Here is a 6,295-nt window from a genome sequence, read left to right on the forward strand (position 1 = left end):
TAATGGGGTCACTGGTTAAAGAAGCAATGCAGGATTATCTAGACAAGACTGCAGTTATAGTTCAGTCACAGCATGGATTTGTTAAGGGGAAGTCTTGTCTGACAAATTTGATTAGATACTGTGATGTGGTTGCATATGGAAGACTACTGTACAAATTGGAGCAGTATGGCATTAAGGGCAAGTTGCTACAATGGATAAAAGGATGGTGGTGTGGGAGAAGATAGAGAATGGTAATCAATGGACACTGTTCTTTCTTCGTGGACTAATGTTATTAGTGGAGTCTGCCAGAGTTCGGTGCTGGGCCCATTGTTGTTTTGTATATTTATCAATGATATTGATGAAGGTTGGCAGGTTTGTTAATGACAGTAATGATAGTACACTACTGCAACAGGATCTGGATAAGTTGAGCAAATGGGCTGAGAGGTGGCAACTGAAGTTTAACATTGATAAATGTAAAGTATTGTATTTGGGTAGTAGTAACCCCAGAGTAACATACCAACTTGACTGGTTTGAGCAAGCTCAATGCCGATGGAATTCTTCCTCTTGCTCAGATTACTCACCTCAGGGTATGTAAATTCAAATTGAGGAAAGACAGTTGATGTGTGGAAATTTGCCTTTAGCCTTTAGGTTGATAGTTGTAACAAACTTCCACCTGTTGTAGTGGAGGTCGACAACTTAAATAAGTTCAAGGCAGAACTAGACAAGCATTGGAGTGAATGGATGGGTGAAATGGGAAGGGTTTATTTTATTTTATTTTTTTTATGTGGCTGATGATAGGCACTCTCCAACTTATGTAAGGGTTGCATTCCGAGAACTCTACATAAGTCGGAATTTCCTTAAAGGCTTATGCAGCACTCACAACTATTAACTATGCTTCCTGAATTTGATTGAAGCAAAAAAGAAATGTTCAACGAACATGTAAATTAATTTATTGAATTTTTTTATCTTATGCGTAAGAAAAATTACAAAAGTGCAATTACAAAAATTTCGAAATTATAAAATTACAAAAAAAGGAAGGGACAGACATAACGTCAGCAAGTTTTACCTTTCGAACATCATTGCCAGAATCAACATCTCCAGGATATAAGTACGCCGAGGTTGAGGGCTGTGGAAATTTAGAAGGGGTTTTTTTTAACACATCACAAAATTTCTCTGCTAAAATTTGCTGCAGAATCATCACTAGCAACTTCACTGCATACTTTAATGTTGTGGAAAAGTGCATGATGCTGAACCTACTAAAACCACCTGTTGCTTGCCATGAACTTGGCTTGGGGTTTGCCATACTTATCCTTAATACTGTATCTTCATAAATACTTGTTGCTTTTGCTTGAATGGCCATTTGACTCAGGGGGCACTCACGTCTGAATCTGATTTTTCCACCATATTATTAATAGCTTTTCCATCTTCAACATAGCACCTGAATGCTGTTTTGTGATCACTGTTGATCACAAAACAGCATTCAAAATTATCAACATGCCTTGATCCTTTAGCATGTCCTTTTACCCATGCGCTGTCCTATAAAATAGCATTCACTGTTGAAGCAGTGAGACCTAATTCCCATGCAATAGATGACAAACTTTGTCATGCTTTGTACTTCTTAATAATTTTTTTCTAAATCAATTTTGTTTCGTTTCCAGCATTGCCACCACTTGCACTTTCCGTTGGTTGTTTTTCCCTTCATTGTAACAAGTAGGAATGAAGAGAAGATTCTGAAAATGTATTTATGTTTTTAATATGATTGAAGGTTTCAGGGAACACGTTTCACCATAATAACGTAAAAACCCAAACTATTCCAGTTATCGGTATCATCGCAAATGCAATAAGATTGACTTTACTACCCATTTATAATAGATTGCATTAACAGAAAAGCTCAACAAACCAGAAAGTGCAAATTGTTTTTATTGTTTTATGGTTGTGACCTCCAGAAATGTTTTTTAGAAAAATATCAACAAAGGCATTCAAAATTGATTCTTATAATGGAACATATGATAATGATGAATGGGAAGCGCTCCATTATAAAAATGACCTTTTAGAGAGATAGTTATATAAATAGTGAAAATTTCAACTTCCAAAGTCTTGGAACGAATTGCAAAAAAAAAAAAAAAAAAAAAGTGTTACTGGGTTCACAATTGCGATGTTTTCACGATACCTCCATTTATTCCTGCAAGATGCAAAATACGTTTCCACAATTTTTTTAAGTTTGCACCAGCCGGAAAAAACTTACGTAAAGTTGAATTTCCGTAAGTCAAGTATTACATGAGTCGGGGAGGCCTGTATAAGCTTGCTTTCTTGCATCATGTACCTCTGCTAATGCTATAATTTTATTTAATGTTTCGGATATTTCCTTTGTATACACTTTCAGTGAAGTGTTTAATAAATTCATGCCCCTATAATTTTCTGACAATTGCTTATCTCCTTTTTTTTATATTGGTATTGTATGTTTTTTTGCCAGTCACTTGATACATGTGTTCCCTTTTATTTAAAAATCTGTTTCAGTAATTCTATTAATTCTGTAGTTAACTTTTCTCTTCTATATTTTAGGAACATTAAAAAAAATTTGTGATGCTTGAAAAAAAAATTCTAAAGCAAGTTAGAAGAGTGCTAATTTTCCCTCTTAACAAGCTTGTTATCCTAAAATAAAAAAAAAAGGTGACAGGGATACAAATGTCTTGTAAAAGAAACTTTTTTTTGACCTTTTATATTTATTAAATACAAATTCCATAGTAAAAGTAATATGGCAAGTATTGAATACCACATGCTGCTATTTCATAATCCATTCAATTTTAATGATTACTCTCTTTAAGAAATGGTGGGGGAGAAGGCAAAGACACACTATTGCCAGTCGGTGCATAATTTTATACCACAGAAAGTGGTTATTTTGTTATTGGTTTTTTTTTTTTTTTTTTTTTAGGAGCATTAGCAACTAAGGCTATATTGCTCCGTGATATGCGGTGGTCATTCCCTGACCTTTCCGCATCCTCTGTATTTGGTGGTGACGGGCTCGAACCCCGGTCTAATCAAGAAGCGACTGCTGCTCCTTCCCACCTGGCTATGGAGGCGCCACAGAAAGTGGTATAAACCCATTTTTATACAACTCCAACAAACCCATTGCCCTCTTGAAGTTTGAATGTTTTTGTATGATCCTTGACCCACTTGGGGAAAAAATAATAATAATAATAATAATAGTATGCAGTCAATTTCTTATTGAAAGAGTTGTTAATTGCAGATTGTGGAGAAATTATTTAAATTATTAAATTTAATTTTACATTTTAGGCTCTATCAATAGAACATTTAAAATGATTTCTTGTTTTGGGATATTTCAAAAAAAATATGAGCAGTATAATCATCCATAAGGATGATTATATTGTTTATGTTATAAAAGACTTGCAAATAAAAATGCTCCTTACTTCAAAGAAGCAAAAAATAGCATTTTTTTTTTAATTTTATATAATAAAAAGCAATGTAATATGTAATTTGCTTCATAGTCATTATTATTTCCCTGTAATAACAATTTTAAATGACAATTAACAATTTTAATTGACTTTGTCTCAAAATTTTTGTAAATTTTCTAAGATATGAACTACATGGTGATTAGGTTTAATAATCAAGGGTAGTCACATTTCTGATTTCAGATATGGCTGTCATCACTACATTCAGTGTGGCCCACATATGCAGAAAGGTTGATTAGTATGCCCCAGAACGGTGACTTTTAAACTAATTTTTGTGGTAACTGCATATTTGAGTCAAATTTAAATCTGCCAGAAAGTATAAAAAATATATTTGCTGTTTAGTGGTTATGATGGTTTTTGGAAAGAATATTTATGATATATGAAGAATAGGATTAGTGCATAAATAATAGCTAAGCATAAAGGTTTAAAATGTCACTCACTTGCTAATTAGAATAACATTATTTTATATATTTCCATAATTAAAATGGTTAATCCTTATAGCTATCACATAGACATTGCTATGTTTTGTTAAAAAAAAAAATCATATTTGAAACATAACTAGATCTAATAGAAAATAAAATTCAGGTCTTTGATTTCCTTTCATTATAAAAACAAGCAGATTTCAGATATATATTAATATATTTAAAAAAATACAAGTTAAAATACTCACATGAGAATACAGGTGTGGCATTAAAAAGGTCTTCTTTCAGTGGTTAACAAATTCTCTTTCATTATTCCAAAGATGTGTTTTTTATACTTGTATTTTATATCATATCTAAACTAGATTTTGTTTTTATGCTATTCTGTGAATTTGATGTTTTTGAGTCTAGAGAAATTCCATTTTATTATTATTATTATTATTATTATTATTAGCCTTATGCTGCACCAGCCAAAAAAAAATTCTGAGTTACCCTGAGAGAGAGAGAGAGAGTCAAAAGTAGAAGGGAATCACTAAGAAAGAGAAGAATGGCTCAGGACCCTGGGTGTGCCAACCCCATACTCACCAGATGTGAGCCCCTTTTGAAGCAGTTTCCTTCTGTTTACAAGGATATATAAAATATATTAATAATACTGATTTTTTTTTTTCACTTTGGGTGAATAGATTTATCTTGAAATAAGATTCAGGGTAAATTTTATCACTGCAAGTCCTATGTAGTGTGATACTAAATGCTAAAATAAGGACTGTACCCTGCTAGAGGCAGTTCAATCTCACGTTATATTATTGCTACAAGGTTGTCTACTGTGCTGTGAGGCAGTATGTCAAGCTACCACCCAGACAGACAGACATCATTTTAATGATCATCATGTCTCATGTGTGGATGGGTAGCACTGCTGAGAGAATTATCCAGCACTGCTCATTTTTAGCATTTAGATATTAGCACACTGCACAGGACTTCCCACTTAGGATACTATGGCAAAAATCTCATTTTCAGATATATCTATATCTCCAAAGTAGAAAGAAGCATTTGCTCATAAATTTTGAGCTTTACTGTTTCGACATGTATTGACATCTCGCAAGTGTAAATTCATCAATGCAGTGTTGTATATTGTACTTTCAAGTCCTATCCATCCACCAATGAGATGGCAATGAACATTGGAACAGCTGGGTGGAGTAGTGGCATTTCTTTACTAATGAATAGTGGAATAGTTTTGTATTGATAAGTGCTGTTTATCGGTTGTTCAGCACTAGGACAACATATAGCAATAATACTGTAATGTGAGATAAAATTGCCTCTAGCAAGACACAGTCCTGTAGGTTTTTCCTTCCTGTTTCCCTCAGCACCTCTGTCATAGCACATTCCACTTCTCATCTCAGACTTAAACCTACTTCTTTCAAGAGCAGTTTCATTTTGGGAAACTGCAATTGACAGGGATTGATGATGAGTTGGACAGTTTTGAAAACAACAGGGACCATGTCTTTGTGAAAATGAAAATAACACATGTACACATCTGCCTTTTCTAATCTCCACAAACTGAATGGGCTTGCATGCATGTGTGAACCAATTATTCATTACATATGTCCATGCACATACAAATATCAAACTATTTCAAAATTTCAGAAACTTTTTTTGATTCCATTATGTATATTTAATTCATAGCCAAGTACAGTTATACATTTACTACCCTTTTTATTTGATAATTGGAAACTGCTTTTTTGTCTGTTTTTTGTCCACATCCTTCATCAATGTCATCTAATCACTACTCTAATCGCTACTTATAATTTTATTTGTATTTTCTCTATTATTCTTAATTCATTCATACTATTACTGATTTATTGTTATTCTTGGGGATTTATTTTGGAGCCAAAATTAATCATGATTAATTCTGGCTCAATGCTGCCATGGGGAAATCTACTTATGGATATATAAGTATTTCCACGCCTCTCTTGCTGTTTTAAATGATTTTAACAAGTCAAGAGCATTTTTAATTATGATTTATTCTGCAATTTTCATGTGCATATACTCATTATTTGAAATAGCCATCAGAATTGTATTTCTTTCCTTTTAAATTCAATTTCTTTTTAGTCAGGCCATGTTAGAATTCTGTATCTTCTCTTCTGGAAAGTTTAAAAGCCACCATTTTGGAAATGATCATCAGTTTTCCCTTTCTTCAGCCACTGTAACAAAAGCTGCTTTTAGTCCATTATAATATTCCTTTTAGCTGAATGGGCTGTATAAAAAAAATCTCACTGTCATCACAGTATTCCATATAAAGAATGCTTTTATTATTATTATTATTATTATTAGCCATATGGTGCAAGGAAGCCTGAGGCTTATGCTTCACCAGCCAAAAAAAAAATTTCTGAATTATCCTGAGAGAGAGAGAGAGAGAGAAGTAGAAGGGAA

This window comes from Mastigoproctus giganteus, chromosome 6 (genome assembly GCF_048544385.1).
Source record: "Mastigoproctus giganteus isolate SK-2022 chromosome 6, ASM4854438v1, whole genome shotgun sequence".
Taxonomy (NCBI): Eukaryota; Metazoa; Arthropoda; class Arachnida; order Uropygi; family Thelyphonidae; genus Mastigoproctus; species Mastigoproctus giganteus.